Genomic DNA, 13116 nt, shown 5'->3' with positions numbered 1-13116 from the left:
ATAGCCTTGTGACATAAATTGTCTCTTTTTGCCCCGGCGAGGGTTACGTGTTTAACCAGTATGTATGCATGTTCATATGTTCTCTCTTAACTTCTTAACTACTCGTTGAAAGTGTCTTAATCGTCTGCTGGTTATAGAGAACACAAAGTTAGGAACTAAAAACAAATTTAAATTTAATGATATCGTTCTATGTATCAAATGAAATTATGTAGTTAGCACTTTTCAAAAATATATATGTTGTTTTACTTTATACCGAAAATATAACCTCAAAATAGTTTTAAATGTATATATTTTGGCCTGTTCCCTCCTTACTTCTAAACTACTTATAATAATTTGCCAAATTAGACATACAGTCATGTTATGTCCTCTAGAATTAGCTAGAATTAGTTTTTTTCAAATATATATATATATATATATATATATATATATATATATATATATATATATTTTGACCCCAAAATAGCTTTAAATATATATATTTTCGTTTGTTTCATCCTAACTTCTCAACTACTTGATTTGCCAAATGAGACATCGTTGATCTTGATCGTCCGCTGGTCAGAGACTATGAGTGAGGTCACATTATACTGCATATGGGACTCTATAGTGTACATAAAGTCATGAAATAAAAACAAATTTCAACTTAATGATATTTACCGTGTTAGGTTTCAAATGAAAGGTTATAATGAGCACTTTTCTAATATATATAAATATGTTGTTATACTTCATGACAAAATTATAACAGCAAAAACGTTTAACTAAATTTAGTTCAAAAACCCCGCCGCTTACAAAATCACGCTTACTCTTGTGATTTTTTCTCTAGGCGCTTAGTTTTCGAAATAAAATTTTTGAAAAATTAAAAATGTAATATTCAATTTTTAGGAAATGTTCCCTTAACGGAATGTGAAACTAATCGTTTTGGAAGCAAAAAAAAAATTGTGATAAAAGTTTTGCTACCGAGTTTGGATGATCTTGAGATGTGCTGGATACTAATATTACAAAATACGAAATCGGCACTTATAAACATTGAATATGTAGATAACGGAATTAAGAGGCAACTGCTAAAAGTGTATCTATATATAGAGTTCGCATGAGTATTTAACATCAGAATCTATGTATATATGTAAGATTTTAATTGTTTTCGTAGGTTTTCATATTAATGAAGTTGTTTTTATTTTAATTTTTATTACATTTTTATGCAGATTAATTCGTTTTTATTATTATTTTAAATTAAAAAAATGTAATTTATTTTGATTTACAAATGGTAGTACTAATAATATGGTTTATACCACACTACTCCAATACCACATACTTGTATGTGGTATTGCCTTTAATAAATGAGAGGAAATATATTATTGTTTATATTTGTCATAATTAGAACTAGGTTACAGTGTATATGTTATTACTGACATCTTATGATCGTTATCCAAATCAAAGAAAACAGGACTAATTAATATACGTAAACAACCAGGTGAAGATATTTAAAATTTTAAATATCTTATCAACCAGGTGAAGGCATTTAAAATTTTAAATATTACTTTTTTCACAGTTCTTGTTTACGTTGAAATTAAATTTTTTCTTAAGCATAGTTCATATTTGAAAGATAATTAATGAAAGATAATTTAAAAATAAAAATAAATAAAATCCAAGCAACTTGGCAGAACTTTGCTGGTAATTTCATAAAATATGATAAAAAGGTTGAAAATATCTATCGGCGTAAGAATTCTCTCCATCGTGATAAGAATCTTGATAAGCTCAATATGTATGTCACACATCATTTAAACCGACTTCAAACAAAAAAGGAGGCGGTTCTCAATTCGGCTATATTTTTTCTTGATGGTTGTTACCTCAGAACTTTCGACTGAGCGAACCGATTTTCATGATTCTTTTTCTATTTGAAAGCTGGTGCTTCCCATGTGGTCTCATTTGGTCTAGTTCTGACAATGGGATTCATGGTAAAACCAGAATAGTCTTAATTTTCCATTAAGTATTTGCTCTATATCACCCCTACAGATTTCAATTTTCCTTTTTTTAGTGACAAATTAGTAAAGCATATTAATTTGTTTTATAATAGTTTTTTTTTGAAGTCTGCTTTTTTTTTTTTGTTAAAAGTTTTTTTATTCTTAGAAGTATTTGTCCCACTCGATTGAAATAAACGCACAGTTTCAACGAAATTCTAAACAAATGAAAATATATATAAATTGAAGTCCAAGACTAATTGAAACATTGGCAGTAAAATATAATATATGGGCAATTTTCGTAAACTAAGAGCCTGGGATATCATTTTTACTTAGGTACCATATTTGTCACTTTAAAACCATCAATTTATAAATAACTCCTATAAAAATTTTTTATTTGGTCACCACAGGAATTCGTCGTAAGCATATCATAGACAAGCGGAAAACTACTTGACAAACTAAAATGACCGATCAATCACTGTAAATGAGATTGCGACAAACATGATTGTACTTTTCGTAAACCTTGAACCAAAAGGAGTCAATTGCAAATTTGTGCGAGTGGGCTATTAATTGTTATAAACAAATTTGTTAATTTATAAACAGTTGTTTTTTATATTTGGAAATGCTTTCTTGATTTCTGAGGGTAAAACGAGTAAAATAAATCACAATTAACTCCAAAAAAAGCGTTTTAAAAAGGTTAAAAATAAGAACCAAAAGTCAACAAATGGCTAAAAATGGCGAATTTAAAAATTTTGTATTTCGGCGAGAATTCTAAAGACTAAGGTAAAATATTTTCAGACCTAAGATACATTATTATACGTAATAAAGTCGTGTATATAAATATATGTGTAACGTTTTAAATGAAACGTCATATTTATAACTACTGCAGTTGAACATAATATAGTGAATTAACTTTAATTATTTTTATTTGAATAAAAATTCAAATAATTTAGCGAAATGTGCCAATTAATAAAGGCTTGTTTTATTAAAGGTTCTACATATACGCCTTGTCAAATGTGTAAGGCAATTTATGAATAAAATTATATCGATTCATGGCAAAACTATCATTTAGTATTGACTTTTTAACTTTCGTTAATTTGCTGTCGATAAGTGTATATGTTACAAGAAAAGTTGACCCTCCTGTCGAATGTTACTGGTATTTTCAGTAAAAATAGATTAAAAACGAAAAGTGTTGAAAGTTGATCAACATTTCATAGTCAGAGTTAATTATAGTTAGGTAATGTTTACTCTTCCTGTCTTGAGATAGTAAAAGTTGACTTTTTGCAAGAAAACGGTCTATCAGCTAGTAGAAACCTTTATTAATAAACAAGAAAAGTTTTAAAAAACTAATAAAAACTACTGTACGTAGTTCTATTGCGTAGACATAGAAAAGTTAAGAAAAAAAAACTAATAGAAATTAAGTATATAATCAACAAAGGAAGAGGTTAAACGGACACTGTCGTGTGATTAGCCGGAGTCTCACGTTATGGATATTATCTAAGTTTTTTCAGTTTCTCGCAGATTTTCTGAGGAACAGTGAATGAACGTAATCATAGGGTTAACTATTAAGTAATTCCAAAAACCCTCAAACCCGTGATAACTTGACCCCATAAAAAGTAAGGTCATCCCGTGGATCAGAGAATGAATGCAATCACAAAAAACACCACTTTTTTCTAAGTTTTCTCAAAAACCTTAGATAATATTCTGTTCAATGTAATTATTTATTCCAAATTATCTAAACGTGGGACTTACACTATTCACACGGTGGTGTGCGTGTATAGCCTTACCATAAAAAAAAAACTAATAGAAATGTGTACTATTCTTTGTTACAGCAGGGAACCTGAGATAATTAGTATGCTTAAACTAATTAAATTTATGAGTTATGGGAGGGGGGTGTCGATAAGGCCTCATTTCCGCCCTCAAACTAACGAAAAAAAACCGAGTCATACGATTTGATGTTTTATTTATACATTCTGAAAGGAAACTGTGTGCCTTAATAAAATAATATGTCTTTAGAATAAAAATACCATTGATATTACATGTAGGACGGCAAACTTTAGCTAAACTCGAATATTTGCTCAAAATGTTACATTTTCAGTAACATTTCAACTTTTAACAAATAAGATATCAATTAAAACAAACGCACAAACACAACACAAAATAAGTCTTTGTCGAACTTCCCAGGACATCAACTTTTACTAGTCCATAGAAAGCATAGTTTACTCTTCCTAGAAAAAATGTGCTTACTTATTTTGAATCAACACTTACTGATGTTTGTAGTAATACTTTACTCTTCCTAGGAAAAGTCAACTCGTACTAACAATCAACTTTTCCTGTAGCATATATGTTTGATGGAAAATGGTGCAAGCTTCGTCTCTAATATATGTGCGACTTTATTTTGTGCACATTGTTTATATTAAAAATGATAATTAATATATGGAAGTACATACATAGACTATACAGATTTTTATTTGAAATTTGTAAAGAGATAATTAATAATTAATTAATTAACGTATGTTCTATGTATTATTTATAGTAAGCATGTTGTTCAAATTGCCTTAAGGATTGCAGGCATTCATACAGTATAAATATGGAGTATGTACCTATAACATCAGTTTCACTATATTTTCTTCCTATTTTGAACTGACAGAATCTAATTAAAGCTAAATTATCTTAAAATAAACTATTTATTGTCTAAATAATGTGTATTTATACCTGCAGATAGGTATTTTAAATTATGAATATTATGTACTATACGTCGTTTTTGAACTGCACATGCACCTTTAGGTTTAATTATGATTATCAACCTAGAAGTAATAATTCACCGACTCAAACAGTGACGTTTCTTTATGTTTGAGAGAGATTTTTGTCTAACTACAATTGAGAAAACAAAGCTAATAACTTTTATATCATATTTAAATAACTTCGGGCACTGTTTTGGCATAATTGTTCACGACATGCAGTGATGAAGCATGCGACTTAACAATTTTTTTTTTTGCTAAATCAAATTGATAAGCAATAGTGATAATTTACAGCCATTAAAAAATATTTTTTTAATTCCTAATGAAAGTTTATCAAAAACTTCAATCGATTTTCCATGGGGTAACTGGGGAGTAGAACTAGAATAACAACATTAAACTGGATTTCAGTAATTTTTGATTAAGTAGATGGATATTAAGAAAACATAGTAATTTACAACAATGCTGATCTAATTTTGTGAAAATTTGTATGTGGCGCAATAAGAAAACTTACATTAATGTCGAAATTATAATACTTCAAAAAGTTTCATTTTTCAATAAATGAGAACTTTGAATTTGTAAATTATTCTATATATAAAAAATAATAAATTCAATTGAAAGAAAAGGTGTAAAATGGGAAATATACCGATATATTTTGGAAAAACGAGTGAGTGAAATAATACATAAATTGTGAGTAATAGAATAAAAAGCGATATATACATATTATATACTAGAGTGATACCCACCCACTTCGCTGGGTTTAAAAGTAAAGATTGATAAAAATTGCTCTCGCTTACCCCCTTTCTGTGATACTCGAAACAATGGTAAGGATTGTTTTACACAGGTAAAATATATTTATGGTTTTCTATTTTTTTAAATGTATAATAGTCGTAATTATTCATTGAGTATATCAGAAAAGATGGCCGTGAAATATTTTATATTGACTATTTTAACAGAAATCTGAAATTTATGGTAAGGTCAAATGACTACTTTTACAGAAATTTGTTATTTATGGTAATGTCAAATCAAATTAAATTTTTAATTTTTTTATTAATATATCTTTATAAATTATATCTCATGTGTTATTTTAAAGTATGAACTATATTGCTGTACAGTTTCATTAAAAACCATTGGCTAGTTTTAGCGTGAAAGCGTAACAAACAATCAAACAAACAAAAATGCGTACTTTCGCATTTATAATATATAGAGATGTGTGAGTTTTCGCAGTTATTATATTACTAACTTACGAATACACACACACATTACATCCATACTTACATACAGTTTTAAATAATTCAAATCAAGTTCATTGGTTGATGTATGTAACATTCTTTCAAAGTAATTTTAAGTAAGAAGATAGTCATTTATTTCAAAAAGAGAATTTATTATTGAGAAATAAATCTGAATAACGTGGCGGTGGGTGAAAATGGATACCTATCCTCCAGAATTATTAGGAAGTCAACAGTATAGTATCGAGTAATAACGATCAATATACAGCATGTAACTCTAAAATGTGGCAAGACATCTTGCGTATGCAAATATTTTCAGTTTACACGACGACAATTTTTATAAATAAAATTATCTTCAAACAAACGAAAATGATGGGCGAGCTACCAATCAACTATATTTCTTAACTGATATGGTACATCTCCAAGTTTGTCAGGCTGGGACTTTCCCTGACGGTAAGGCAACGCCAGCAAATGCTGCTAAACTAAATAAAACAATTTAATGAATGTACATGTTTTATTGAACGTGTTGGACTCATATTTACATCGTTTAAAAAGAATCATTTCATTGCAGTAATTTTTACTTATTATAGGAAATTATTATAAAGCAAAACAGAACCAACTAAACACAAAGAATTTCATATATTTAAAGGAGAAATTTTTGCATACAAATATATATCAACGATCTAGGAAATGGCTACACCGAAAAATCGATCTAGCTAGGTTTCATTTTTAAAAAAACGTCGTTTTATCCGTGTTTTCAGGAAAAACTGAAACATACACTGCAAAATACGACTCTTCCTGACATCTATTGGAGTATATCGTAGTTAACGAAAGTACATTACCGGGACATTTAAATTGATATTAGCAAGGAAACATTTTAAACGGTTCTTATATTAGTGATAAAATTTGTGTCTTTTTAACTCAAAAGATACCGAGCAAAGCACGGTCATCTAGGTACTTCATAACTAAATGCCAATCTTGTCAAATTCTTGTTTTGAGTTAAACATAATTATCACAAAGTAATATACAATTGATTGTGTACTTTGAATTCTTCAAGGCGTGAGGGCTTTAGGACCGCGAGCCCGAAGGTGGTGGTCCACATAGCAAACGCGTTACGCAGCCACTATGTATACATTTCTATAGAAAATTTCTCCGTAAGGCGCCGTGCTCTCAAAAAAGATCTTTTAATGCCAAATCTGGCGAATCGTCATTTTAAGAAACTTATGTTGGAATAATTTTTATGCATAGCTAAATATCTCAACACCAAAAAATTATTCAAACAAAAGTTGCGGAGGCAAAGTTATTAAAAATGTCCTACGTGAATCAATACGGAACTCCAAACAAAACATTGATACGATAAATGCGTTGTTCAACCGATCTCGAAGGCGACTACTACTCCATTATGAAAACTGTTAAATAATGATTTGGGTTAAGGAATGTTATTCAAAAATCCACAGCCTCCTGCCTTTCGTGATGGAGTAGTACTTTTCTATAAAATAACACTTGGCTTTAATGCCCCAGCCTGTAAAACACTGTTTACAGTTACTTTTTTATTTTTCCTTATCTTTTGAATTTAACTATAATTTTTCTATATTTTTTATTAACGTTACACTCGGTACAAGTTTCAAATTGTTTGCAGACTGAAAAACGAAAAGCATGCTCTAGTGATCTATAACATCGATGCATGTATGTGTGTAAAAACGTTATCATTGAATACGTGTTTTACTTTCCTAAAAATATAAACCTGTTTCATGAATGGAGAAATATAATATTTATAATTCATAAGTCATTTCTGATTCAATATTTCTAAATCTATACATATAAATAAAAATTGTTGTGACTGTCTTTGATTCCAATAAATATTTATTAATATTCAATTTTTACCCATAGGTACCGTGCGTCGAACTTATTAATTTTCGAACTTCAGCTAAATCTGTTATCACACCTGTGTATAATTAAACTTGTTTACTCTGGGTATATCAATGTCAAGATGGATTCATATTTAAAAAAAAAATGGAATAATGCTAAGATTGTTAGTAATAGTATTTCATTTATTAAATCGATAAAAATTCCTAAATAAAAGAATAGACAACGAAAGAATAATAAAAATTGATTTTGTTTGAAGTAATAGTTAGCACGCACTCTGCTATGCCACTAAAATCTCACAAAAAAAAAAAAAAAAAAAAAAAAATCGCAAAACTCGATGTAAAGCTCCTCTTTTGGTATGTTATTTGGACCTCTTAGGTGAGGTGCAAAAATATTTTCACGTATTATTCAGGTAGGACAACTTGTTTTGCTTGTAAAAATTATTTGAAAAAAATTTGAGAAACATTTGTTGCATCGATATTTAATAAACAATACAAAAACGTACATTCTAGGTTAAACAAAGAAATATTGTATGTACTTAAAAATGCCTCACCCTGTATATGAGTCATCTTTTTGATGAATTGACACAACAGAGTATTATCGTTAGTCAAAAATAAATTATGAAATTTGAAAAAAGTTAAAATTCATGTAAAAATATACTTGAATATTCTGATTTTGAGTCATAAAAGCACATTTTTCTTTTAAAATATTAAAATTAAAAATCGTAATTTTTAAACTGTTTATCACGTGACCTAAAACGTGGACAAGTCCTGCTGTAATGTCATATCGGTATGAGCCATAGACCATCAGTTAGTTCAGTGTAGACAGCTGGGTATAAATATCCATAGATACTTAGTATTAACAAATTTAGTTTTAAATTTAAACGTTCGTTTCATTTTTCTTTGTTCTTACCGTTCGTAGTTTACGTCCTGCTCTTGAATTTAGTAGTAATTGAGTTTTATACCTATATGTTGTTACATGTGCATTTTAATTAACTTAAATTGTTATTAATAATTAAAACAGGAAAAACATTCTTATAAATACGGCAATAATAGTTTCTTAAAGCAACTAGTATTATCTTTTCACTATTATCACTTAATATCGATAATAGCTGGTATAATATAATATTGAAATATCCTTCAAGGTATTACAGTAGGTATATGGGAAGTTCTACAATAAATTAGGAAAACAAAAAGTAAGATAATATTTATTAGGACAGAGTTAATAACATTTTCCAAGATATCTGATAAATGCAGTAAAAAGCTTACACCATAAATATTTGAAATTGATTTTATATGGCCTTTTTGATGATCATAAATGATTTTCTTTTAACAGGTTTTGCATTTTATCAATGATGGATTAAATGTCTCGTTGAGCAGCTTTTGAACTTGATTCTGAGTTTAAAGTGACAGTTTATCGTATCTTTACATGTTCAACTTAAATCTAACCGAAATAACGGTCTACAAGGTACTTTTTCATTTGAAAGAGCAAAAAAATTTTTAAAATTTACATATTTCGGTCAATTTTGAAGCAAGGCAGTCGAAAAAAAAACCAAAATGTGCACTAATACTTTAGCTAGCACTTTTAAAAATTTTTTTTTTTTCATTTATTGCAGTTTTTTTGTAATTTGTAAAATAACTGATTAAAAACCCCAACTACCCCCAAAAATTTAGGATTATGCCCCTGAGTGGTCGACTTTTTTACACCCAAACAACTGTGAAAAATTTCAAGGAAACAATAATTTTTTCTTTATAGATATTTTAGTTTAATTGTACTACTAAGAAATACTATTTCTTTTGAAAATGAAAAAGTTTTTGAACAAAAAATGCGGCAAAGAACATAAAAATATAGTACCAATTAAAATCTCCCTAAAAATCGTATATTCAAAATATGATCAAAATTTCCTCATATGTAGAATAGCCCGTTAAGTAAGTTTTGAGAAGAAACAAATTGTAAAGAACATTGTTCGTGCACGACAAGTAGGTATGAAGCTTTTAAATTAGATGAAAAGACGACACCAAATTGAGATCAGATAAGAGAGATGGCATGTAACAAAATAGAAAATGTCGATTATAGATGAAGAGAAAATTTAACAAGAACGATAGCGTTAAATAGTGTGAGAGGGGTCACCGTATAAAGCTTTGCTTGTCGACTTGCTTTACTATATAAGTATGTCATTTGTCATGGCCGGAGATATCTACCGGTCCGGAATAGATGACGGTACATTCACGGTGCAAATACTATGGTTTTAGGTGTGTAAGAATATTCGTGGATATTTCTATTATATTCTAGATCGTTTTCTATATAGGTACATTAAATGTGTGTATTAAATATTCAGTGGGGTCTTATACCTCTTTGTTCTCTATGTAGTAATACAATCCTGATGATGGCTATTATAAATGTGAAAGTTTGTATGTTTGTATGTTAAAATGTTTGTGATTCAATCACTCAAAAACTGCCGAATGGATTTGGATGTTTGGCAAATAGTTTATAACCTGGATAACCACGACAAGTGTTAGGTTTCTGTGGGATTATTCTAGGATATGGTCTTATGGACCATTATTCTAAGATAATAAGGAATAACTAAGGGTGCTTTTATTTTTTAAAACAAGGGTTGTGCACAAAAAAATTACAGCTTATCAAATTGTTATCAAAAGAAGATTACAATGTTTCTAAATTGTCTAGCGAAATCAGTGGCTAACAGCTATACTTCAGACTACAGAGAATTTTTGTCTGCATTAAATTGTAGAAGTTATTTTTTTATTTAAATAGGTTCAGTACCACGTACGGAATGTAAATGCATAGTATCCTTACAAAATAGGCGGGGGAAAATCGTTTTAGGCTTTACCTCCAGGAAGCCTGAAACCCAGGAAGAGCTGGTTGAATTACCGTTTAAATCGGAATGAATTATGTAAAGGCTTGTCTTTGCATAACTGTTTGGGTTTGTCCACAATATGCGAGTGATGGTTGTTGGTGTAACTAAAGTAATGTCCAGGTATGGTAGCCATGTATCTCTCATTTATCTTGAATTACATCCATGAGAAATAAAAATTATCAGGTTGCCACAAAGTTATTTATAAATTTTGAGATTTTTACATGTTAAGGCCATCCTGATTAAAATAATACCATTTTTAACTATTTAATCAATGGCTGCCATATTTGAAAATTACTTAGGTAAAGCCACATACAATATCAAGTTCATTAACTTTCAATCGCACTTTGACATGAAACATTACGCTAAAACAATTCATGTAATTTCAATGTAATTTTGTAAAATTTTACAAATCCGTAAAATTTTCATTTTTGGCTCATTTATGATCACTATAAGAGAATAATCGATATTGGTTGGAGTGATATTCTCATAGATGCCATTGTAGGAATTGGATCAAATTAAAATACCACCACACGTTAAGCAGCTGCTTTCTAATAGATAAAGAATCATCCTCCTCCTTTTTTGTTTGAAGTCGGTTAAAAAGTGAAAATTATTTGTCTTCGATTCTCCTACGACTAAAAAGATTTATTTAAAAAATCGTGTTAAACAATTGTAGTTTAAAAATTTCTTTCTGTCGAAGTATTTTTTTGGACTGAAATTTTGCTAAACAATATGGCAATTACCTTTCTGTCACCAACAGTACTTACGTTTTTTCTACAGACTTGTGTTACTTTCCGAGAATCCTTTTGTTAACTTCCAAAAGTGTATGAATCATTATTAAAAAGACTTAAAATTTGCATAAAAATCTAATTTTTGTACTTTCAATACATCTTACGCACCATAAAAGCGGTGTAAACGCTGTATGAATATGTATATACAGATTGTGAGGTATTCACAAAAGAGTTTCTAAGCTAATTATTTATTCGATTTAAATGAGAAATATAATACTTTATAATATGTGACTAAAGGTATACAGACCGACCTAATTTTTCATTATCTTTTGATGATATTATATATAGAGAGAAAACCTTTTTTCATTTTGTTTATATTTATGAAAGTAGTATTGAAATATATATATTTAGTATCTTTTTTGCTTTTTTGGTTTATTTAAATTAATATTTTATGTTTGTTTTTCACTTTTATTTGATTTATTTAATCTACTTTCAACTAAAAAAATTTTAGAATTATTTAGAATAGCTCAGATAGATTTAATAACTGCATCAAACACTTCAAATGTTAACGATTGCCTATTTTGTTATGTGAGGTTCAAGTTTCAAGTTTTTTTAATTGGGCAGTAAATACGTAGGAAAATCCCGGCCGGTTTTTCAACGGGATAATTATGATAAAAATTGGAGTTTTTAAGAAAACACACCTTGCGAAAAATCGGAGTGTAGAAAGTTGTTAAAAGACCATTAAAAAGTTGCGAAAAAAAACCGGGAAATTTTTCAAACAATCAAAAAATAGAACGTTTTAGAGCTAAAAAACGAAAAAAATGATATTAAGTTCAATCCGATGGAAACTTTACGAGAAAAGTTTTTCGTCATTCAATTTATCGGTTTGCATAAATTGCAGGAAATGCGTTCTGGTCTCAATTTTTTGCTTTGAATAGTATTTTCTTGTAAAAAGATAATTTTCGTCGCAAAATAATATAAGGTTTCCGCATAATTGGCGAAAATGCGAAAAAATGAGTTTCCGAGAGCCGTGCGCGATTACTAACGAAGCATCCTACTATTTAAAAAAAAGAACATTATCTTCTTTAAGAGTTTCCCAAATGATTATAGATACAAAAATTATCTTCCCTTTTAAGTGAAACTCCGCATCCGTACCTATTCATAGGCACAGAATAAATCTCAACGAAGAACAAATTCAGCAAATATGGGATTCCAACAGCTAGTTGAATTCCAACTGACTAACTTTGACAGCATAGTTATTTCGAGTTTCAGTGACCCTAACTGGCCACTGAGATTGTCTGGCTTGCGATCATTATAATATTTCGAATTAGCCACAAAATATTCACCAGTATACACCTGGTTTTGTCGAATTTAAAAATCATTTAAATCACGAAAAATGTCTAGTTGAAATTAAAATTTTTAAGTTAATATTATGCAGTATTATCAACATAAAGAACAAAATAGTACAGATGGAATGATGAGGAAAGAACGATGGAACAACGTAACTGTAAATTTAAACGGTGATCTGTCCACTTAGCTGACTGCAACGCACACTTCCGGTTGGTTGTTGTGTATCAGCTCTCACATAGTGTAAAAGAAAATATGTCTCCGATCTGCCAACACTCTAAACCATACATGATAAAACATGTATACTGCTAAAATATACGAATATACAGCATGTTTAAAAATCTCTGCTATAATTTTTATTATTTTTATTTTACTTAA

This window comes from Chrysoperla carnea, chromosome 1 (assembly GCF_905475395.1).
Source record: "Chrysoperla carnea chromosome 1, inChrCarn1.1, whole genome shotgun sequence".
Taxonomy (NCBI): domain Eukaryota; kingdom Metazoa; phylum Arthropoda; class Insecta; order Neuroptera; family Chrysopidae; genus Chrysoperla; species Chrysoperla carnea.
The sequence above is the reverse complement of the archived record's forward strand: the minus strand, read 5'-3'. Positions refer to the sequence as shown.